Source organism: Balaenoptera physalus (genome assembly GCF_965194825.1).
Source record: "Balaenoptera physalus genome assembly, chromosome: X".
Taxonomy (NCBI): Eukaryota; Metazoa; Chordata; class Mammalia; order Artiodactyla; family Balaenopteridae; genus Balaenoptera; species Balaenoptera physalus.
In genome coordinates this window covers 32,414,299-32,440,883 of record NC_138903.1, presented here as the reverse complement: position 1 = coordinate 32,440,883, position 26,585 = coordinate 32,414,299, and the positions used below count along the sequence as shown (strand labels likewise).

Genomic DNA, 26,585 nt, shown 5'->3' with positions numbered 1-26,585 from the left:
TCATTTGAGAAATGGAAAGTTTTGCTGAGTAAATAATTTATATACCAAATTTTGATATCAATCTTAAGATCAAAAAAATAAAGTTTTACAAGAGCACCATAATTAATACTTTTTAAAATTGGTGAAATGTTGCTCTATTATATGCATGCTGGTATAATAAAGTTAAAAGGGTGCCTTCCAAAATCCAATCACATACTGGAAAATTTTGCTATGAAGATGGTTAGGTGACTATATGAACACCAGCCCCATCCCTCAGCATTATAAATAAATATAATGTATATGTACTGTAATGTATTCTGGAATACTGATGTAGTTAAGTAAACTTTAAAAATTTCTTGGAAGGAAGGTGGAAGGCAGAGGGATCATACTTGTTCCTTGCACAATGTATATTAATTCTGCAATATGTAACAACTTGACAATATTTTTTAAAGTTCAGAAAAATTATGATAAATCATAAAACAAAACTATGTTTCCATAGTAAAGGCAGAACTAAACAGTTCCTGAGAATGAGTCAGCATGCAACAGTAAGATCCATACATTATGCAATATAGGTCCTAAATGGGTGGAGAAAAGGTCAGGTATAAATATAGCCCTACAATAGTGTGGAGGAAATTTTGCATGCAACCAGAACATGGTGGGTGGATTTAAAAGGTCCCAGGATGAAAAAAAAAAAAAAAAAGGTCCCAGGATGGAACCAACAATAATTGAATCTTTACAGACACATATAATCTTTGAAAGAATGCAACCTTAAAATTAATGAACAATCAAGAAAGCAACCAAAACATACATACACACACACACACACACACATACACACACACACACACAGCCCTTTTTCCTCATTCTGTAACTTATTGTTGGAGGGTAGTGACATCATTTCAGGGTGCGTCTGATTTCCCAGGAAACTAGACTTTAACCTGTGGACTTCCTAAATGGACATGTGTGGGTACAAACAATCTTTAAGAATGAAAAGGCAAGAAGTCAGTGAGCTAAATGAGAGTGAAGAAATAAAACTGGGACAATGTAAGGGCAGTAACATGATGTAGAGAAGAATTAATGGAAGCGGACAGGCCTGGTTTCATTTCTGGCACTGCCATTTACTAGCTACTTAATCTCAGGCAATGTACTTAATTTGAGTTCCAGTTTTGTCCTCTGTAAATTGGAATAAAAAATACCTTCCTTTGTAGTAACCTAGAGATTACATGAGATTTAGGGAGAGTATTTAGATTCTACATGCCCAATTCTAATATATGGGGGGGTTTCCCCCTGTAACACCAAGCAAATACTTGGGACACCAGCTGGGTATCGTAAAATTTAACTCAATTCTGACACTACCTACTGGGAGATAGCATCAGATTCCACAGGTTAAGGGCTCAATCCTACAAGACTGTCCCCACCCCCAAACACACACATACTGCAGACACAAGTGAAAAGCCCAGTTTGTCACCTGTCCTGGGTAACTATAGATGGGGGGGTTCCAACAACCGCCTCCTAGGGTTTGATTAATTTACTAGAGTGGCTCACAGAACCCAGAGAAACATTTTACTTACTAGATTACCAGTTTATTATAAAAAGATACAACTCAGGAACAGCCAGATGAAAGAGATGCCTAGGGCAAAGTATAGGGAAATTGCTTGGAGCTTCCATGCTCTCTCCAGGTGCACCCCTGTCCCCAGATCTCTATGTGTTCACCAACCCAGAAGCTCTCCAAACTCTGTCCTTTGGGGGTTTTATGGAGGCTTCATTACATAGGCATGACTAAGTCATGGCCACTGGCAACTGATTCAGCCTCCAGCCTCTCTCCCCACCCAGGAGGTCAGGGGGTGAGACTGAAAGTTTCACCTCTCTATTCATGATTGGTTCTCCTGTGAACCAGCCCCCATCCTTAGGTGCTTTCCAAAAGTCACCTCATTAACATAAACCTGGCTGTGGTGAAATGGGCTTGTTATTGATCAGGTTCAGGACAGGCCATCCCCAAATACACCACTTTGGCATATTGAGTAGTTTGAATTCAAGTTACTCAAGAAACAGCCAGTGCAAGAAGGGCACTCTGACCCTCCTTTGTCTCCCTGAAAGCAGGAAATAAATCTCTGATGTGAAAGGTACCCTCCCTGTAGCAGGAGGGTAGAAGACATCCATATCAACAGAGGCAGGGAATTTAGAGCCAAGAAGACTGTATAAACGAACCTTGTTAATTCTTGGCCATTTACTATACCCCTAGTCCAAACGCCTTTGTCAATTCTTCACAAAAAAATTGTTTCTTTGATTAAAAGGTATAAAAGCTGCCTGCTTTAGTCACTCCTTTGAGCTCCTATTTCTTTGAGCTCCTGTACATACAAAATTAAACTTGGTTTTTCCTGTTAACCTGTCTTATGTCAATTTAATTATTAGACCAGCCAAAGAACCTAGAAGGGAAAAAGGGAAAAGTTTTCCTCCCCTACATTATGAATAATAAGATATAGCCATTTCATCCTTATGACTCTGAAGCATTTTGAGGAACTGAGGACAAGAGACCAAATATTTTAACAAAAGATGTTCTCATTCCTCTTATCATTCAGGAAATTCCAAGGGTTTTGGGAGCTGTGAGGCAGGAACTGTGGATGAAGACCAAATATATATGAAAAATAGATTTTGATCATCTGAACGTTAGGCAGGAAGTTAGCCATGAGCAACAAGAGGCGGCCCCGGCGGATGAACGTCCAGTAGCCGCCTAAATCCTGCCAAGCTATTTGTCAACCCCAAACACACCCCCATCAGGACTCCAAAATGGTCAGGGGACCAGAAAAATCCCCCAATGGCCGACTGGAGGGACTTTCCCCACTCTGGCACATGCGCGCACCTCACGCTATCATGTCCATAGATAACCTTTGGTGGCCTTTAGGCTCATTAAATGTTCATAAATATTCTATGAATACATACATCTGATTATAACAGACAATTATGGGAAGGACATGAACAGCAGAGCCTCTTGTTATATAACCTGCAGCTGTCAATCAAGACTGTCAATCAAAGACCTTGCCTTAAAAACTCTACATCCCAGCCTCCAGGGCCATTGCCTTCCTTGGCCTGGCCCACCTCTCTCTTGAGGTGTTCTCTCTGTTCTCTCCTTATCTTCAATAAACTCTCTTGCAACGGGTAAGACCTCAGATTCTTCTTTGCGTCCTTACCAAGAACAGAGGCCCTGGCAGGAGGGGTCCCCAGACTCTCTTCTGCTAACATGAATGACGAAATGTATATTTCTTATAAGTCACCATATTGCAGAGAGAGACAGAGACAGTCAAAAGACAAAACATACAATCACAACAGATGAACTTTATTTAGATGTTAACTGAAACAAAGTTACTTAAAAAGAAGCATCAGCAACAAGACAAACACAATTATGAGATAATTACGGAGGTATGAACACTGCCTGGATGTTTGAGGATACTAAGGAATAACTTAAGAAATATTTTTAGTAGTAATGGCAGCATGGCTGTGTCAAAAATAGAGAGACTGTTTTAGAAACACAGCACTATTTAAGGATAAAATGGTGTGATGGTTAGGATTTGCTTCAAAATAATCATGAAAAATGTGTGGCCATGCAATGGAATCTGGGTAGAGGATACAACAGAGGTTTGTTGTTATTTTATCTCTACAATTATATATATTTTGTATTTTCAATAATTAACTTAAAAAAATCCTTAAATCTTAAGAAGTAGAATGATAGTAAGGATGTGGTAAGGACTACATGAAATAATAACACATATTAGAAACCTACCCCTTCCTTTTCCAGGCACGTATGAGGTATTTAGGGAACCATTTAAATAGACTGGGACCATTCTTTGAGAGCAGGGCTTCATAAACTTTCATGAGCATACACATCACTTGGGGATCTTGTGAAATGCAGATTCTGACACAAAAGGTCTAGAAGGACCAAGACTAGAAAGGATCAATGAAAATAAAGGCTGGAAAATTCAGGTTTGGGCCTACAGTGTAGAATCTTGCAACTACATGGGCTTGTGACAGGCATACAAATAACTATTATATGAGGGAACCAACAGAGTATCAAATCCAACTCTGAGGAGGGCTTTTAACTCATTTGAAGTGCCCTGAGGCAATCTTAAAACACTATTAACTGCATGCCTGAGAGAGTATTCCATGGATATCTTTAAGTATGCAATCTATTTTTAAATATTCCAAAATAGTATAAATAGGTAAGAAGTAAAACACTGGAAACTGAAAATTAAATAGGAAGACAATGTAGAAATAAATAATTTGTTTGTAAGGTCACATTCCTAGCTTCCTTACCTTCTTCCCAAACTGACATTTGTTTATATTATAATTCATTTAGTGGTCTACTTACATAAGATGAAGTTTCCTAGAATTTCATTAATTAAGATACACAATTTGTCTTCAGTTCAGCTACTCCAGGAAATACATAGTATTTTTATATAATTTGAATACAGAATATTTCCTAAGCAGCCATGTATTTTGCAGGATGCAAAAAACATTTTTCTAAAGTACAAATATAGCTGACTGATCAATGATAATGATGGAAATTTTTCAATAGTAATTAGAATAGAGGACAAAAGTATCAGCTCAACAAAGCAGAGGCTTGAGAAAACAAGAAATAGTTCTTTTACTTTTATTTGAATTGTCATGGCATCCCTATTCTAATTTAAAATTCAGTTGTTTTTCTCCAAAATATACTATTCATAAGCAATTAGACTCAGTGATTAAAATATTATCCTAATTTTCAGTGTTTTTGTGTGTGGCTGAATGAAACCTGAAGTTTGTCTACCTCATGCAAATGAGTACCAAACAATGACTGTCTATATAAAAGGAGTAAACTGTTATTTCCAAAATCTAATACAAATGATAAACTGTTTTCCAGCCATTGATTAGCCAATTTTCATGAAGATATCAATAAATTAGTCTCCATTCAATTCCATTTCTTACACAGATGGTATATTACCATTTCTCTAAAAATTATTTTACCTAACTTGTTCATTTTGAATATGTTCTCCTTATTATATAACAACACTTAAAATAAATGAAAATAATTCTTGTTTTGCTTATGTTAGAGAAGTTATTCAGGCAACTTTAACCTGTAGTCTGACGTAATTATTTTTCTCTACTATTCTTGAAATAAGATCAGACTAAGAAGGGGATGCAAATGTAATAAAGGACAGTTGGAAGTTATGAGATTAATAAGTTCTGGGGACGTAGGACTTCCCTGGTGGTGCAGTGGTTAAGAATCCACCTGCCAATGCAGAGGACACGGGTTCAAGCCCTGGTCTGGGAAGATCCCACATGCCGCGGAGCAACTAAGCCTGTGCGCCACAACTACAGAGCCTGTGCTCTAGAGCCCGCGAGCCATAACTACTGAGCCTGTGTGCCACAACTACTGAAGCCCGTGCACCTAGAGCCCGTGCTCTGCAACAAGAGAAGCCACTGCAATGAGAAGCCTGCACACTGCAACAAAGAGTAGCCCCCGCTCGCCGCAACTAGAGAAAGCCCGTGCACAGCAGCAAAGACCCAATGCAGCCAAAAATAAAATAAATTAATTAATTGATTTAAAGAAAAAGTTCTGGGGATGTAATGTACAGTATGGTGGCTATAGTTTAAAATACTGTATTGTATCAAAAAGTGGGCAGAAGACCAAAACAGACATTTCTCCAAAGAAGACATACAGATGGTCAACAGGCACATGAAAAGATGCTCAACACTGCTAATTATTAGAAGAATGAAAATCAAAACTACAATGAGATATCACCTCACACCAGTCAGAATGGCCATCATCAAAAAGTCTACAAATAATAAATTCTACTGAGGGTGTGGAGAAAAGGAAACTCTCCTACACTGTTGGTGTGAAGGTAAATTGGTACAGCTACTATGGAGAATAGTATGAAGGTTCCTTAAAAAACTAACAATAGAGCTACCATATGAGCCAGCAATCCCACTCCTGGGCATATATCTGGAAAAAACAAAAACTCTAATTTGAAAAGATACATGCAGCCAATGTTCACAGCAGCACTATTCACAACAGTCAAGACATGGAAGCAACCTAAGTGTCCATCAACAGATGAATGGATAAAGAAGGTGTGGTATACCATGGAATATTACTCAGCCATAAAAAGAATGAAATAATGCCATTTGCAGCAACATAGATGGATTTAGAGATTATCATACTAAGTGAAGTAAGTCAGACAGTGGAAGACAAATGTATCACTTACATGCAGAATCTAAAAAAGTAATACAAATTAATTTATTTACAAAACAGAAACAGACTCAAAGACATAGAAAACAAACTTATGGTTACCAAAGGGGGAAGAGGAGAGGGAGGCATAAATTAGGAGTTTGGGATTAACAGGTACACACCACTATATATAAAATAAACAACAAAGATTTACTGTATAGCACAGAGAACTACATTCAATATTTTGCAATAACTTATAATAGAAAATAATCTGAAGCTGTACACCTGAAACTAACACAATATTGTAAATCAAATATAGTTCAATAAAAATTTTTTTAAAATACTGTATTGTATATTTGAAAGTTGCTAAGAGTAAATCTTAAAAGTTTTCAACACACACACACATTGTAACTATGTGAGGTGATAGATGTGTAAACTAATCTTACTGTAACAATTATTTTGTAATATATAAATTTATCACATCACCACACTGTAAACCTTAAACATACTCAATGTTGCATGTCAATGATATCTCAGTAATGCTGGGAAAAAAGTTCCTTAATTTATAGGTCTAGAGATCACGGCCAGAGAAATGAAATTCTCTTAAACACAGCAGACACTTGCCATTGTGAGCTGTCCTTAGAGTCACCTGTACAAATTCCTTCCTGCTCTTAATTTCATATTTTTATTGTACTTGATTATTGTAATTATATTATCCTGGGAGAAACTAAGAAACAGTCAGAAAATATTTTGTTCATTCTGTGTATCTAGGTAATTGCATTCCTCAAATAGCACAGCTGCATGCAACTTTGCAAGAAGACTAACTATTAATGACCCAGAAAGGAAGGACACAAAACTTAATGGGCAGAAAAGGTCTAATCCTAGCTCTGTAACTAATTATCTGGGTAACCTTGGACATGTTGTGAATGCCCTCTAGATACAAATAACCTCAATCTTATAAAAAGATACTGTCCTAGACAGATATCCATATTGTCTTACAGATCTTAAATTCTACTTATTCTCTTACCTTGAGCCTAGATCCTGTGGGCAAATTACATGAGTTTGAAGGCTAGAGAGGCAAATGAGAGCTAAACTGAAATTATAAAATTTTAAATTGCATACTCTAGAAAAAGGCCATTAATCATTCAAGATGACTACTTGACTTTAAAAAATTATATATAACATGACCAGGGCAGAATAATTGCTGTTATTTTGAAAAGAATAATTTTAATTGAATTATTAATAATAATTAACTCAGGGGAATGTTTTGGAAAACTCAATGCAGGTGAAAGATTCATAAAAAAATTTGTAAGCCTGCAGTGAAAAATTCAGTCATTTGAACACAATCTTAACCCAACTTAATTGCATGCGTCAGAGATGATTCCACAGTCATCTTGAGAAGGTAATGTATACTTAAATGGAAAAACATACAAATGGGTTTCCTAATAAAAATGTAGTGTGCTGTACGACATTATCTCAGCAAATACCAGGAAACTGTGTCTAGACTGCAGAAGTCATTGTGGTGATAAAATTAATACTCTTCCTCCTCACTGTTGCCACATTTCTTGGAAAAAAAAAAAAAGTTTCTATTTTTAAAAATGCCACCAATTTGCTCTGCAAGTAAATTAAAATTTGCTTTCTTTCAACTGTGAATATCAACTAAACCGATATTAAGATTAAACTTTTTAAAAATTAATTTTTATTGGAGTATAGCTGCTTTACAATGTTGTGTTAGTTTCTACTGTACAGCAAAGTGAATCAGCTATACGTATACATATATCTCCTTTTTTTTTAACATCTTTATTGGAGTATAATTGCTTTACAATGGTGTGTTAGTTTCTGCTTTATAACAAAGTAAACCAGCTATACGTATACATATATCCCCATATCCCCTCCCTCTTGCGTCTCCCTCCCTCCCTCCCACCCTCCCTATCCCAGCCCTCTAGGTGGTCACAAAGCACCGAGCTGATCTCCCTGTGCTCTGCGGCTGCTTCCCACTAGCTATCTATTTTACATTTGGTAGTATATATAAGTCCATGCCCCTCTCTCACTTCGTCCCAGCTATCCGTCTTTTTTGGATTTCCTTCCCATTTAGGTTACCACAGAGCATTGAGTAGAGTTCCCTGTTCTATACAGTCCGTTCTCATTAGTTATCTATTTTATACATAGTATCAATAGTGTATATATGTCAATCCCAATCTCCCAATTCATCCCACCCTCCCTTTCCCCCTTGGTATCCATACATTTGTTCCCTGCATCTGTGTCTCTACTTCTGCTTTGCACATAAGATCATCTATGCCATTTTTCTTGATTCCATATATATGCGTTAACATACGATATTTGTTTTTCTCTTTTTGACTTACTTCACTCTGTATGCCAGTTTCTAGGTCCAGCCATGTCTCTACAAATGAGCCAATTTCGTTCCTTTTTATGGCTGAGTAATATTCCATTGTATATATGCACCACATCTTCTTTATCCATTCGTCTGTCAATGGGTGTTTAGGTTGCTTCCATGACCTGGCTATTGTAAATAGTGCTGCAATGAACACTGGGGTGCACGTGTCTTTTTGAATTATGGTTCTCTCTGTGTATATGCCCAGGAGTGGGATTGCTGGGTCATATGGAAGACTAATCTTTATATCCAGATTCATCTTTACAGTTGTCCCTTGTTCCTCTGTCCTTCTTCCTATTCCTTTCTCCAAGTGCAATACTGTCACTGCTTTTTTCACTATTGCTCCTCACATCCTTCTTTTTTACTGCTAGTAATCAAATTGTGGCCCTTGCCAGAATCACAGAAGGAAAACCAAAGGGCAGTAGAAATAGAATGCCTGAGCTTCTTAGCCAGTATGCCTGACTCTGATTTCTTTCTCCAAACTTTTAATGTACTCTCAACATGGGCTCCAGAGACCCTTTCTAAAACACAGATTTTGCCTGTGATCAATACCTTCCACTGAGTTCCTGCTTTCAGTAAAACAAAACCTGTTATTCAATTTAAAATTTACTGGTCTCCTCAATTCCATTTTGTCCTACCCATGCAACCAATTTATTGACACTTCTTGTAAACCATTCTCAGAATTATCCACTCAAGTGTCCATGGAATTTCATGCTTAGCTGCTCTTTTTACAGTCTCCCAAGCACATCTGCCCCTTGCCATCTCATTATTTTATTGGCAAATTTCTACTCATCTTCCTTGATCAAACTCCTCTTAATCAACTATCCCCATCTCTACCATCATACAGAAATGCATTCTTCTCTCTATTCCAGAAATTGTCAGTCTGTCTGGTTGACTGTATTACAGAAATTAGTAACCATGTTCTGGGATGCCATGTACACTAGTAAAGATTATGCCTAACAAGGGGCATCTTGTTGAGGGCAAGGCTGTCCCAGCACAAGGCTCCATCCACTGAAACAAGAGATGCATTTTTCTTATTCTTGCAAATTTGATATATGCTCAGCAAGCTTTTCTCATCCACCTGGAGGAGGCACCTACTCCATAGGGAAGCACTATGTAAGTTTGCCCTCTTCACTTGATTGTGACAAACTTAAGCGCAGGGTTCATGCTCTTTCTCATTCATTAACATTCCCTATTTAATTAATTAAATTTTGTTGGGAGGAGTGAACACAATAATAAACTTATTGAGAATTCAACTTGAAATGGCAAACTTAAAAATTTGCAACAGTCTTTCCCCATATTCTATGGTTTCCTTCAAGAGTACATGGGTCCATAAAATTAACATCAATGTGGGAAAATAGGAACTACTGTTCTTTAATCTAGTATAAGGTATCTGAGGTACTGCCATTATGGAAAGCAGTATGGAGGTTCCTTAAAAAATTAAAAATAGAACTACCACTGATCCCACAATCCCACTTCTGGGTATATATATCTAAAAGAATTGAAATCAAGATCTCAAAGAGATATCTGCACTCCTATGTTTATTGGAGCATTATTCACAATGGCCAAGATGTGAAAACAAGCTGAATGTCCATTGATGGATAAATGGATAAAGAAAATGTTGTACATTCATACAACGGAATATTATTCCTTAAATAAGAAGGAAACCTTAAAAATAAGAATTAAACCTTAAAAAAGAAGGAAATGCTAGAATCGGAGACAACATGGAAATGCTGGAATATGAGACAACATGGATAAACCTTGAGGGCATTATGATAAGTGAAAGATGCCAGTCACAAAAGGACAAATATTGTATGGTTCCACTTATATGAAGTATCTAAAATAGTCAAATTCATGGAAGCAAAGAACATAATGGAATTGTTTCTGACAACCATTTGTAGACAGAAAAGGCGTGGAAGAGAAATCTACTAGGGGGAAAGTTGAGTCTAGTTATACCTCAAAGACAGGCCCAAGATTTGGTGGGAAAGGGCTGGTTAGGCCACAGCAAATGGCTCAAACTGGAACCCTCTCTTAACCCAGCCCAAACTCAAGGATCCCTTGCCTCCCCCGCATACAGATAATAATCGATGCCCATACTTGGCCCCTCTACCTTCCACATAGGGATAAGCCCAGCAATGTGGGTGGTTTCCAACTTTGGAACTCAGGACTACACAGAGCAGATGTTCTCATGGGCACCAAAAGTGAGGACAGAGCCCCAGGGCTGTGTCAGTACATGGCTTTGTGCTGTGCAGTGTTTGTGTGCTCTGTGTGGGGGTCTGTCAATACCTCCTCCCAGAAAGTGCATTTCCTCAGGGACTGGGTCATGATTCTGCTCCAGGTTCCTCCATTCAATCTGCCCCTGTCTACGCATGAGCAGAAATCTCTTTGGATTTGTAGCATTTGAGAGCATGAATTTTCAAGGCTTTTGTAGGTTTTCCCCTAATTTTAGAATTTCTATGAATCTCAGTGGGAGTTCTGTAGAACCATTTCTATTTTCAAAGAGTTTTTAAATAAATTATTTCAATATTATTTGAAAGTTCAAATAGAAGAGCTAAAATGAAACAAATGGCCTTTCCTTAGAGCAGTGTAAAGTAGAAATGTTTCTGTTATACACATGTAAAGTCATCAAAAAGAGGCCTAATTACTTTACAGGTTTCAACATGTGGTTCTTAATAGCAAAGAAGTTACTGCACATTTAATTAGAATAAGAGCCAACTAGGTGGACTTAGATGTTGATCTGATTATATATTTAAGTTCATTATTGCATTTTTCGATATGCTTACCAATATAATTGAGTACATAAATTAGTAGATACATTTCCTACATAAGTATTTGCAATTCAATATAATCCATTAGATTGAGAGCAGTATTTCTTATTTGACAGCAATATAATTTTATGATTGTCGCTTTTTCCTAATATTTTTTCTACCAAGACAAAGTATATGTAATCAAGACATGTTTTAATACATTTAGATGCCAAAATAAGTGTAATTATATTTTGACTGATATAAAGTTAGGGAGTAAAATATTAATATTCCAATTGTCTAATTGAAAGAATAAAATTGACTTCATTACTATGCCACTGAGCATTAGCTAAGCTATTAGCATTTTTCTAAGGCTATATTATGAATAAACACAACAAGGGGATTCAGAAGCGTCTGATTAAACCACTGATCACATTGTAGTTTATTTTTTTCACAAAGTTTTATATAGGAGAATTCAGTTAAGCCAAATGTTACTTTAAAGAAGATAAACAAGATTTACTATTACCATACAACATCATTATATGTGTAATTTTATGTGTAAAATTAAAGTTTATTTTACATATCTAATATTCTGTATTATTTTTCATGTATAAATGATCCTCTATATACTAGGTAAGTCTGACTGATGTTTTGATTGAAAATGTGTGAGATCTTAAGCAGATGACTCAGCCAAGTCTTGTTTGGACTCTTAATCCAAGGAAACTGTGAGATAATAAAGTGCATTGTTTTAAAATGCTAAATTTGTGTTAACTTGTTACACAGCTATAAATAACGAACACAGATAAGATCAAGGTAAGATTAGGCATGGTGCCACTCTGCTCCCACAGGACTTTGTATGTAGTCAGTCATTTAGAATTTATACACGACTAGTGTAACTCTTTGCTTACCTGCCTTCCTCACTAGTCTATCTGCAACCTGATGACAGAGATTGTTACCTATAATTCTAGAGCCTCAAAGAGTGCCTGATACATAGTAAGCACTCAAAAAATGTTTGTTTTCAGATTAAATTAGGATTCTTAAGGAGGCCATCATGACAGTGAAGTGATGCAAAAGTGCTTGGAAAAACTGTTTAAAAAAAGGACAGGATTTGGTTCTTACGAGAATGGTTAAGTTACTGTATGATATCTTTGAATTTTGAGTTCCTCAGGCTGAAAAAAAAAATCATTAATACACTATATGTGACTTCAAAACAATAAGAATAATCATATAACCACAACTGAAAAATTAGCTTCATTGATTTATAGTGAAGTTTCCAATATTCCTCTGCAATGAGAATAGTGGAGGCAAATATATATATACACACACACATATATATATACATTCACACACACATATATACACACACATACACACACACATACACACATATACACACATACACACATAGACAGACACATTTACACACATACACACATATACACACACATATACACACATACACACATATACACACACACACACACACATATATATATATATATATATATCCCAATAAACTCTGAGGTATGTACAAATACATGGGACTATAAAATACTTTTTCAAAAGCCATTGAAAGATACAGGTAACAGAGAGAGAGCGAGAAGAAGAGAGAGGATAAATTGCTTAATACCTACAAACCTACATTTCATCTTACCAGAATTGGGTTCAATATTATTTAGGTTCACACAATGATGACAGCAAGTAGGGATGGTATATTTTGAGGACACAGTCTATACCTACTGCTAACATTCACTATCACCTTCCTGAAAAACAGTGTCATATGTAAAGGCCTTAAAAAGCTAGTAAATTGCTCTTTTCAAACCAAAAGGCATTTTTGTTCTCAGTACACAGAAAATGAATGTTGGCTACACAGTGAAACTCTCAATTGTTATTGAAAGCCATGGATGTTGATTACACATTAAAAGAAACATGTTTAGTTCATACATATTAGGCCAAATAGAAATAAGAATGTTAAAACCATTTCCTTTGAGATGCATTATATCTTAGACATAAAAATATTAATAGGTTTCTAGCAGGAAAAAATTATAAACACAGAAAATGTAGAATTTCAAATAATTTTGTATATTAGCTTAAGACTTCTAGTGATTTTTTTTAAGTTTTTACTTTATATTGGGGTATAGCTGATTACCAATGTTGTGTTAGTTTCAGGTGTACAGCAAAGTGATTCAGTTATACATATACATGTATCTATTCTTTTTCAAATTCTTTTCCCATTTAGGTTATTACAGAATATTGAGCAGAGTTCCCTATTGTGTAGGTCCTGTTGGTTATCTATTTTAACTTCTATTTGAGTAGACTGATTTTGAAATGATATGCTATAAAAATGCTCAAGGGTGTGGCATCTCAGATGAAAAAGTAACCAGTACTGTTTCTGGAAGCATCCAAGACATTTGGGGTTCTAGAGAAAACTAAGTCTTCAAATTTCAGGGGTAAAGCAATCCTGGTTTGTGAAGTTAATACACATGTAAGGGTTCTGGTCACCCAGTTTCCAATGTGTGGGGAAATACCAACAATTCTCTGATAGTAGCTGGGTATCTTAGAATTTAACTAATTTCTGACACTGTCTACCCAGAGACAGCATTAGATCCCACAGGTTAAGGGCTCAGTCCCACAAGACTGCCCTCCACCTCAGATGCCAATTGCAAAGCCAAGTTGTTACCTTTGCTTCTGACCCACCAGCTACGGACTGGAGGTTCCCATGACCTCCTCCTTGAGTTTGATTAATTTGCTAGAGCGGCTCACAGAACTCAGGAAACCTGTTTACTCACTGGATTACTGATTTAGTACAAAGGATATTAAAGGATAGGAATCAACAGCCAGATGAAGAGATACATAGGGCAAAGTCCTGAACAAAGGAGCTTCTGTCCTCATGGAGTGTGAGACCTGGCATGGTGGCACATGGAGGCATTCTGGTTCCCCAATGCGGAAGCTCTCTGAACTCCCTCCCTTTGGGTTTTTGTGGAGCTTCATTACATGGGCTTGAATGATTAAATTACTGGCCATTGATGATGGATTCAGCCTTCAACCCTTCTCCCCTCAGGGAGTGGGACTGAAAGTTCCAACCTTCTAATCACGTGGTTGATTCCCCTGGCAACAAGCCCCCCCCCCACCCCCCCGCCCCATCCTTGGGTGCTTTCTGAAAGTCATCTCATTGACATAAACCAGTTTTGGTGGAAAGAGGCTTGTTATGAATAACAGGATACCCATTTCACCTTCATGGCTCTGAAGCATTTTCAGGAACTGAGGACAAGAGACCAAATATTTTAACAAAAGATGTTCCCATTCCTCTTATCATTCAGGAAATTCCAAGGGTTTTAGGAGCTGTGAGCCTGGAACCCCAATGAAGACCAAATATGTATTTCTAATAAATCACAATATCACAACATGGAATGAGTATATTCTATCGTTTTTCCCTCACAGCAAGTAGGGTTCATGGGATTTGTATGGATATATGAAGATCACCCACTTGTGTCCTTCACATTCATATAAGAAATCATCTCATCCCATTGAGAAGCTAGTCTAATTTGGAAACTCTTTAACTACTGAGATGCCCCCACTCAACTTGGCAGTAATTTCCACTATTTAAGTTACTCTCCCTCCACTCAGATATTTATTTAATATTCAGAAGGTTTCATTTTTTGTTCCAATCTCTATGTAGTGATACTTTCTGTAATTGAGAATTCCTTTTATTTTCGTTAATTCTGCCTTGTCTTTCATAAGTCAAATAATTCTGCCTTCCTTAAGCCATAAAATTTCTCTTATTTATGCCAAGCCTTCCATATACTTGTTCTACATGTATGAAAATTTGCTCAACAAAGAAGGAAATCGACAATGAAACTTTAGAGTTACAAGTAACCCATCCTTTCTGAGACTCCATACACATTTTTTCTTCCAGTTTTATTGAGTTATGATTGACATACAGCACTGTATAAGTTTAAGGTATGCAGCAAAATGATCTGACTTACATACACCATGAAATGATTATCACAATAAGCTTAGTGAACATTCATCATCTCATATAGATACAAAATTAAAGAAACAGAAAAAAATATTTTTCCTTGTCATGAGCACTCTCAGGATTTACTCTCTTAACTTTCATATATAACATAGAGCCGTGCTAATGATATTTATCATGTTGTACATTATATCCAAAGTACTTATTTATAACTGGAAATTTGGAGGGTAAACAGTACATGACTAAAGAAGCAATGAATCACCGAAGAAATCAAAGAAATCAAAACATATCTGGAGACAAATGAAAATGAAAACACAATGATCCAAAATCTACGGGATGCAACAAAAGCAGTTTTAAAAGGGAAGTTTATAGCAATACAAGTCTACCTCAGGAAACAAGAAAAATTTCAAATAAACAACCTAACCTTACACTTAAAATTTAAGAATCAGAAAAAGAACAAACAAAACCCAAAGTTAGTAGAACAAGAGAAATAATAAAGATCAGAACAGAAATAAATGAAATAGAGACTAAAAAAATAGAAAAGATCAATGACTCAACATAATAAAAGTTATTTATGACAAACTCACAGCCAATATAATACTCAATGGTGAAAAGCTAAAAGCCTTCCTGCTAAAATCTGGAACAAGACAAGGATGCCCACTCTCACCACTTCTCTTCAACATAGTATTGGAAGTCTTAGCCACAGCAATCAGACAAGAAAAAGCAATAAAAGGTACCCAAATTAGAAGGGAAGAGGTAAAATTGTAATTATATGCAAATAACAGAATATTATATATAGAAAACCCTAAAGACTCCACACAAAAACTACTATAACTGATAAAAGAATTCAGGAAGGTAGCAGGATACAAGATTAACATACAGAAATTGGTTGCATTTCTTTACACTAACAATGAAATATCAGAAAGGAAATGTAAAAAAAAATCCCTTTTAAAATGACATCAAAAAAATAGCAGCAGGCTTCCCTGGTGGCGCAGTGGTTGATAATCTGCCTGCCAATGCAGGGGACACGGGTTCAAGCCCTGGCTGGGAAGATCCCACATGCCGCAGAGCCACTGGGCCCGTGAGCCACAACTACTGAGCCTGCGTGTCTGGAGCCTGTGCTCCGCAACAACAGAGGCCGTGATAGTGAGAGGCCCACGCACCGCGATGAAGAGTGGCCCCCACTCGCCGCAACTAGAGAAAGCCCTCGCACAGAAACGAAGACCCAACACAGCAAAAATAAATAAATAAATAAATTTATTAAAAAAAAAAAATAGCACTATTCACAATAGCCAAGACATGAAAACAACCTAAATGTCCATCAACAGATGAATGGATAAAAAAGATATGGTACATATATACAATGGAATAGTACTCAGCCATAAAAAAAATATATGAAATGCCATTTGCAGCAACATGGATGGACCTGGAGATTATCATACTAAGTGAAGTAAGTCAGAAAGAGAAAGACAAATACCATATACACTTATATATGGAATCTAAAATATGACACAAATTAACTTATCTATGAAACAGAAACAGACTCACAGACATACAGAACAGACTTGTGGTTGCCAAGGGTGACGGGGGTAGGGGAGGGAAGGATTGGGAGTTTGGGATTAGCAGAGGCAAACTATTATATATACAATGGATAAACAACAAAGTCGTACTGTATAGCACAGGGAACTATATTCAATATCCTGTGATAAACCATAATGGAAAAGAATATGAAAAATAATGTATATATATGTACAACTGAATCACTTTGCCATACAGCATAAATTAACACAACACTGTAAATCAACTATACTTGAATAAATTTAAAAAATAAAAAAAACTTGCAACAAAGAAAGATTAATGAAACTAAGAGTTGATTCTTTGAAAAGATAAAAAAAATTGAGATCGGGCCTAAATCAATAAAATCAGAAATGTAAAAGGAGAAGTTACAACCAACACCACAAAAATATGAAAGATCATAAGAGATTACTATGAACAATTATATGCCAATGAAATAGACAACCTAGAAGAAATGGACCAATTCCTAGAAATGCAAGTCTCCTAAGACTGAACCAAAAAGAAATGGAAAATATGAACAGACCAATTATCAGTAATGAAATTGAATCAGTAATTTAAAAAACACGACAAACAAAAGTCCAGGACTAGATGGCTTCACAGGTGAATTCTACCAAACACATAGTTCTTCTCAAACTATGCTATCAATGCTTTTTAATTTATTCTTGCAATTTGCATTTAATGTATCAATAAATGGCCTAAGTGTTAACCTTCAAATACCTTTTCATTGAACTACAAAGAAAGCTAATGAAGCAGCAATTTGCTTCTATTACTAAAAGATTGAATATTGTGTTTCCCAGACTCTCATTTGGTAGATATATGCAAAAGGTTGAACTGTCCTAAACAGTATCTGCACAATTGCCCAATCATTGTACGGGGAGCAGAATTTATCCCAAAATACGCCTCTCTGACGTGAGGATTATTTTAAGCTGATCATTTTTTTAAAAAGCAGACATGAGAGAGGCTCTGAAAACCACGCAGAAGTTACCCTTTAGTAAGAGATATTTACAAGGGAAATCTCCATTTGTAAGGGTATCGCCTTTGCTGTACAGGAAGAGGGAGATGACTCAATCTTTACAAACCTATTTACCTATGCAGGAGGTGTGGGCCTAAATCTGCATAACAACCTTACCCTTGTTTACTGTGTTTTCCTGGTAACCTTTTATAACTGACCTTCTGCCCGACATCTTTTGTTTTAAGCTGGAGGTAATATTTAAGGTGGTGGCTTGGGCCATTTCGGAGAGTTACTCAATTTTCCTGTGTATCTCCCATGTATACAGCAGGTATACATATTATTAAACTTCTGTTTTTCTCCTTTTAATGTCTTTTTATTACTGGGGTGTCTCAGCCAAGAACCTAGAAGGGTAGAGGGAAAATTATTTTTCCTCCCCCACAGTGCGAACACTCTATGTGAAATTTACTTTGACATAGACATACAGGTGTATTCTTTATATCATGCAATCTGTAAACATTTTATGAGTATCCTCTGTTACTTTATTTCTTTACAATAATACTTTGCTCATAAATTGTAAAAGTCTGAATTGAAACATACTTCATAATCAAATAGTTAGCTAGAAACCCCATTAGGGGATTGTAGATAGAGAGGGAACTTTAGGGGGCTTTGGGAGACCACAATAAGATTAATGATCACTCAAGAAAGTAATGGGAAAATTCTGAAACAATGTGGGCTTGCTTGACTCATAAAGCAGAACAAGTTGGTTAGCATCAAAGCCAGACTGGCTTGCTTAACAACAAAATCAAGCTAACTTGATTAGCAACAAAACCATGTAACAGAAGCACGAGACATGCCCCCAAAGAATAAAACAATGGTGGCATGAGACCCACATCCTGCCCAGTGAGCTCAGTAAGTTAATGACCCCCAAAACATGCTCTTTGACCCCTAGAACATGCTCTTTGCACAGTGCCCCCAAAACAATAAAACAATAGTGGAGAATAAGGCCTACAACCTGCCCGGTGGTGTCATCAAGTTAATGACCACCAGGACATGCTCTGCGTACACACACAAAAAAACAGTCATTTATGGAAAGGTGACATTTCAAAGTGAAAGACCCTCATTGTACTGAGACCTGAAATAATTTTTCTAAAGTGCCATGACAGTCCTGGCCTGACCATGTAGGGACAAGAAAACTCCCCTGTCCACCCTGGAGGAGGAGCTGATGATGGAAATGTGACGTCTACTCAAGAAAGACAAAGAAGGTCTTCTTCCCCTCCCCTCTCTTCCTTTGATTATAAAAATGTAACCCACTAAGTACTCGGGGCAGTGCAACGCTTGCCTGCCCGTTTGTAAGCCTCACAAGCATCCTATTGTAATAAATCACTTCTTATCTATCACTTTGCCTCTCACTGAATTCTTTCTGCCCTGAGACATAAAGGACCAGGCTCCTTGGAGACCCCAAAACCACACCTATTGGTTTCAATAGGATATTACTATAGTATAGATACTGAAAAATGATTCCATAGAAATTGACTGCATTACAAAAAATGTGTGTGTGTATGTGTGTGTGTGCGTATTTACTCAACTGTAAATAATAAGGAAGCCATTCTGTTGAAAGATCCAGGTATCATATAACACATAAATGAAGTGTGAGTGTTTTATTAACATTAACAGAACTCTATGAATGAATTTACGGAGCAGAGCTGTACACATATATATTTTAAAATTATTTCCTAATTCAGTAGAAAAAAATTAAAATGTCAGTTTTCTCATTTATATTTTTAAGTTAAAATGTGTGGAGATATCTACAGTAATAGTATGTTTCATTTTATTTGGGCCTCTGAGTTATAATTCTATTTGGGCTTTCACATCCAGTACACCATTACAATGATCTAAAATATTTTGTATACTTACTGTATTTTGAACCAACTACTTTTTTACCTTCCCTTAACGCAATGATATATAAGCTGTTCCCTTGAGGAAGAGAAAACTCATTGCAAGTTTCTTGCATTGTGATTCACTCCTTTGCTTTTTAATAAAACTTCTGCAGATATGTTGACTCAAGATATGTTTATTTTATTGTGTAGCCAACATTTTAAATTAAAAAATTTGAGTATATTTTGTTGAATTTTTGGAGTTCATTAAATATTTTGGATAACACTCTTTTATCAGATAAGTCTTGAGGATACATTTTCTCCCAGTCTGTGGCTTATCTTCTAATTCTCTTGACAGTGTTTTTTACCGAGCAAAAATTTTTAAGTTCAATGAAGTCCAGCTTATCATCTCCTTTGCTGTATCAATCCTTTGCTGTTGTATCTTAATTTTATTGCCACACTAAAGATCATCTCACTTTCCTCTTATCATCTAGGAGTTTTAGAGCTTTTTGTTTTACATTTACCCATTTTTCATAAATTTTTGTGACAGGTATAAGGGCTAGGTCGTCTAGATTTTTTTTTTTTCTTTTTTTGGTGGATGTCCAGTTTTTCCTGAAACATTTGTTGCAAAGACTATCTCTGCTCCATTGTATTGCCTTTGCTTCTTGGTTAAAGATCAACTGACTATATTACATGTGCCTATTTCTGGGCTTTCTAATCTGTTCCTTTGATCTATATGACTATTCTTTCATCAATATTTCACTGACTTGATTATTGTAGCTTCATAGTAATCGAAGTCAGTTAGTGTCAGTCCTCCATCTTTGTTCTTCTCCTTCAATATTTTACTGGCTACCTTTTGCCTCTCCATATAAACTTTAGAATCAGTTTGTCAATATCTGCAAAATAACTTACTGGAATTCTTACTGGGATTGCATTGAGGCTATAGATCAAGCTGGGAAGAACTGACATCATGACATTATTGAGTCTTCCTATCCATGAACATGGAATATCTCTCCTCTTATTTGGTTCTCCTTTGATTTCTTTCATCACAGTTTTGTAGTTTTCCTCATACAAATCTTGTACTTATTTTGTTAGATTTATACCTAAGTATTTCATTTTGGAGGTGCTCCTGTAAATTATACTGAATTTTTAATTTCAAATTCCACTTAATCATTGCTAATTCATGCTTTCTTTAAGAGAAAAAAAAAAATCATCAAAATACTGATTCACCATAGAAGGTATGGATGCACAAAATGCATGCAGAAAGAAAGATATAAAAAAAATAAACATTTACACAGATTTTAGTACACAGTACATGCTGATCACTGGGTACTGTTAAAGGTAAATAGATACTTAGATACTTTAACTTTGCCCTTAAAGATTTGTCTATTTTTGTTTTTGTCACTTAGGATTTTTCATCCATAAATAGCAGAACTCATGATTACAAGTGGTTTAAAAATAAGGAAAATTCAATATTTTGTAGTACATTAAATCAGGTGGTAGAAGTAATCAGGTGAGTAGTTATTCAATTTATCATAAAAATAAGGGATTTATTTTTGTCCAGCTATTCCCAGCCTGCTGGCTTTGTTCTAAATACATACACTAATAAATCAAAATAAAATCTACCAAAGTTCTTACATAACACCTTCATTCAGCTATTCCTAGTGAAAGACAAATGGTATCTCTCCTTGTGCTTCTCTTTTTCCAGAAGGCAAACCTTTCCCAGTAGCCATGCAGCAGAGTTCCCCTTGCATCTCACTGTTCAGAATTGTGTACCATGTCTGTGGAAAAACCAGGCTTTGACAAAGGAAATGGTACACCTACAGAAAGTGGGATTATTAGTGAAGAAGAAAGGAGAAATGGCTGTTAAAAAGGTAATCAACTGAGTCCTCTCTAGGATTACAGTATATCAATGGGTACTGGTAGTTATAATTCAGGTAAAGTGTGAAAGCTGGTGATATCATGAAATCATAGCAAACTAAATCCACCATGAAGCTCATGATCATCTTTCCTTTTCTAGTTACTGATGAGGAAATCGAGGCCTAGGAAACCCAATTCAATACCATCCAATCCGAGGTCATGGTACTGTGTAGTAGTAGAACTTGCTTCGAGTTTACCAGATTTTGACTCCAGCATCTTTTCTATCATGAAGACTTTTTTCTCCTCATTTGTTGGTTTAATTTTTTGTCTTTCACTAGTCCAGAAGCAAAACACTATCTTCAAGAAGAAAAAAATCAAAGATCTAAACAACTTAGTTCTTTTTGGATAAAGAGAGATAGGGAAATTTTATGTTTCGCAAGATAATTCACATGCGAATTGTGTTTAGGAGAAACTTGGGTTTATTTTAATATTTTTTAAATGTAGGAGTGAGAAAAATGTAATTTCTTTTGCTTTTTTCATTGAAATGTATCATAAGGAAAGTTATGAATGTTCTTTCATTTAAAGAGTTTTATCTGGTTACTCACTGTATAGTCTTAATTATCAAGTATATTTTTCCTTTAAGATAAACATTTTTTTCATTTACCAAATTACTGCATGCTCACAATATATATCTTTTCAAAGATTCATTTTTGAAATAAGTTTTATATTGTTATCTATTTTAAGTCATGTATACTAAGACAAGTTTCAAAAGAATTTTATTAGCCCCAGGCTTGAGCCCAGAGTTTTCTGCTACTGGTTTTCCCCATTTCCCCAATAAACACATTTCCCATCACCCCAAACAGCCCTCTCTGGATCAAACATATAGGCTGGTCCATCACACTGGGCCAAGCAGGGACATATTTTTCATTTTGAAATTTACATTCTTAGGCTACAAAAGTGAACTTCAGAATCCAATTCTTTTATTTTGTTTTTGATTTTGTTCATCTCTGCAATCATTTCCCTATGTCTGTTGCCTAATATTGTCTCTACTGGAAATATGTGGAATCCCAGAATACTGATGAGAAACTTTGGGGTCCTGGTATATATCTTAGTTTTTCTCAAACCATAATCACAAGCAGCTTTCTACTCTGCTGAGGCAGGCCAGCTACCTTATTTTTTATTTTTTTTTTTTAAGTAACAATCCTTTCCCCAGGCACTTTTATTGGTAAACATTACTGCTTATTGACAACAACAACAAAAAAAAGTGAAAGAACAAACCCTTTCCTTCTTCACAAGAAGGAGCGGAGTTTATAAGAATGTGTGAAGTACTGGATTATCAGAGAGAATAGTGTTATTCTCTAATAACTGTTACCAAACATCATCATCAAGTGCATTCCTTCCACATGGCACTTTAGGTCTCCTCTAACATTTTACCATTTGCATTTCCAGGCTAGGCTCAGATCATCTTCAGTCACTAACTTGAATGTATGTTTTTAAGCCATAGCAAATCTTCATTTCATGCCAAGTGCAGAGAGATGATGGTTCACTTAGTGTCCATGTGTGTCTTAATCCTTACCTCACAGCAACCTCAGTACTTCTTCGCCAGGAATAATCCTCCCCCAGTACCTCCACCCTTTTCTAGATCTTAGACACTACATCAATTGATAGAAAGAACCCATCCTTTTTCTGACCCTCATTATATTTTTGGCTCCAACTTACATTTGGCTATATTTATTGGCCCTGCTGTTTGTTATTCCTCTATATTGGTTTTTATCTCAAAGTTATTCATACTCCATCTTTATTTATTTATTTATTTTTGGCTGCATTGGGTCTTTGTTGCTGCGCACGGGCTTCCTCTAGTTGCGGCGAGTGGGGGCTACTCTTCATTGCGGTGCGCAGGCTTCTCATTGCGGTGGCTTCTCTTGTTGCAGAGCATGGGCTCTAGGCGCACAGGCTTCACTAGTTGTGGCAGGCGGGCTCAGTAATTGTGGCTCGTGGGTTCTAGAGCGCAGGCTCAGTAGTTGTGGCGCATGGGCTTGGTTGCTCCACGGCATGTGGGATCTTCCCGGACCAGGGCTCAAACCCATGTCCCCTGCATTGGCAGGCAGATTCTTAACCACTGCACCACCAGGGAAGTCCCCCCATCTTTAGTTTATCTGTTTTTTAATATAATTATCATGTCTACCTTGTTACAATGTGTCTTTCCTGGGAAAAGTACTTTCCCCAACCACTTCTGTTTGATCTGCCTGAACTGTTACTCTTGTTGTTATTCCTTGTTCACATACCAAGTCCCTCACTCTGACATCCAGCCCTCCACAATAAGGCCCTGATACTCCTTTGTTTCTTCACCCACTACTTGTCCCCTCTTATCTTTTGCATGATTCAAGTTCTACTTTCTTTTGTTTCCTGAACAAACATTGTGCTTACCTATCTCCTTGCCTTAAAGTGCTTTATACAGTTTTATACATCTTTATATATTATCCTACACAGCTTTTCCTTTCTGTTAGAATTTGCAATTTTCCTTGCCCCAAACACAACCTATTCAGTAACCTAGCATTCTTCAAGGCACATCTCAAATGCAGCCTCCTCTAATGGGCTTTTCCTTGAAAATCTCTTGCCATCCTTTCTTCATTGCACAAGTGTGTCTACTTGCCATCTGTATTTTACTCCACTATATGATTCTCTAAGATGGGGATAGTGTCTTGGTCACTTTATAGTTGTTTCTAAAGTCTAGCATTCTTCTGCCCTCTGACTAGCTATTATAGTCTTTGAGGCTGTGAGGTCAGTGTTCTACTTAGAACACAACTAATTTATCATTTAGTAATTCTAATTAATCTTTCAACACAGAAGGCAATATCTTCTGATTTACTTCAATTTGCAGTTTGCTGTTTCTACAGGTCAGCACTATTGACTATTAGTATCTTTAAAAAAGTGCAATGATTGCTGTATATGTTTTAACTCATTTTTATACATTTAATCTGTATATTCTCTAAATTTATATTTTTCTTTTATGAAAGTGGGTCACTGACATTTGTGACCCAAATCCAATCCCAATGCTCATGCTTTCTGTCTACGTGTGTGAATTATTACTAATACATCTCCCGAAGAAGGTGACATTCTTTCATTGTACTCTACATGACACTGTGATGAGACAGGCATGAGTACCTTTGGGACCAAAATACATGTGACTCAAGCACTTAAGTTGGGTTTTACATTGTTCCTTCATATGCCCAATTAACAACAATTATTAATATGATAAGTTTTATTAAAATTGAATGACTTAGCAAATATGCTTCTTCTAGACGCAGGATTTATAAGAGTGAAAGAAACATTTACATTTAATTATAATAACCACTAACAATGAATCATAGTCCTTTGTAATTCATGAAATTAATGGAGTTTGGTGACATGGGAAATGAGAGTTAAGTACTTTTGAAGGTCCAATGCCTCCAGGCTTCTTGAGATCTATTTCATGTTTGAAACGACTGACACTCTAAGGGGAATCTAGTGGTCTGAGTGTGTTCAGCTTTTCTTTAGACATTTACACTCTAGATGAATTTGTTTTTCAAATGAGGATGTAAAAAGGGATGTAATAAAAATAATTCTCCTGACCAGGACCACCTGATTTCCACTAAAGGTTTTTGTATACGCTGGAACTACTAAAAATGTAACTATATATTTATCAACTTGCAGAAGAAATTGAAAATGAAATTTCTGAGCCTGGTGTGCTGATAACATTTCTAAATAATTATGTCAAGTCTTCCAAGTATCATCTTCGATGGGAAAATAACTTGTCAGGGTACACTGAACTCATTTTTTTCCAAATTATTTGTTCCATATTAGGACTTAAGAAATATTTTCTAGCACATGATTTTAAATTGCTTATATTTATCTAAGACTATCCCTTCTACTAGTTTTTATAAAATCTTCAACCAGATTTTTTTTCTCAGCACATTATGGGATGATATAATCTTATTTTGTATAATAAATATTTTGCCACTTTAATCTGATTCATCTTAATTTCTTCAGGCTGTTCTATGTACTCTTATCCACATTTTTATTAGGATAAAATAATTTTATTCTTATGTTGAAAACTTGTTCATACTGGTCTCTAGAAGTATGTTCTGGTAAACTTTAAGTTGTAACTGTAATCTCCTTGAGGAAAAAAAAAAACTGTGTAGGCTGCAAGAGGGTTTGAGTTAATGCTTGATAAGGATTCAGTTATAAATTGGAAAAAAACTAAATTCTTGTCTCAAAGGGTAAAGGGCTCAGATTAGAGAAAGAAAAGCATCTCCCTCCCCATTTTCTGCTAAGAAATATTGAGATGTGTTCTCTTGTACTTGATTTTATTTTTCTGTGTTTCTCAGAAGAGATATAAAGGTTACATGAAAATTTCTTCAGCAGTATTTACTAAGATAATTCCCTAACTGCAATGACATTCAAGGACTGAGGATGTTAACAGGCTTAGAGCTGTAATTACATTGCAGTGACTTTTGACTTCAAGATAAGTTTCATAAGCACAAGAATTTATGCTAGCTAATATTTAAACACAAATTTTAATTATGATGTAAACATCAAATATTTGACTGGAAACATGCTTTCTTAATTTATTTAGCCCTTTACTAGAAATAATGTTTAGACCTAAAGAATATAGACAAGATTATAGAGACAATAATTTTCACAAATGTAAGGTAAGATTCTTTAAAGGAAGGAAATTAGAAATAAATGCAATAGAAAATATGAATTACTCTGTTATTAAGTTTGTTATTAAATTCCACTTACGAAAATCACTAATATGGAATTGCTGAGATTCTTTGGCACAGTTTACCTCTGTGAACCAATATCATGAGATGGTAGTGCCTAAGTCACAGAATGTCATTCTTACCAACACTTTCAAACCGCTTAAACAGATTAAAAAGAAACCTCAAGTAATAGCTATTAAAATTGACGGAACAGTTTGAAGAGAGGTGAGCACAATACCTTTGTGTCACAGACACAATCAGACAGAGTGGCTTCCCTAAGGTCTTAGGAGTG

At 36.0% G+C, this 26,585-nt stretch overlaps 2 long non-coding RNA genes across 2 annotated transcripts in view; one reads left to right on the top strand and one right to left on the bottom strand.

Annotated features, from left to right (window-relative positions):
• LOC309652666 overlaps nt 1-26,585 on the bottom strand; it is an 857,026-nt gene that overhangs the window by 14,379 nt on the left and 816,062 nt on the right. The gene's annotated exons all lie outside the window — the stretch shown is intronic.
• On the top strand, nt 690-22,932 carry LOC309652663. The gene is made up of 2 exons (XR_014258865.1): nt 690-12,127; nt 13,484-22,932. It is a non-coding gene; the product is annotated as an uncharacterized lncRNA (long non-coding RNA).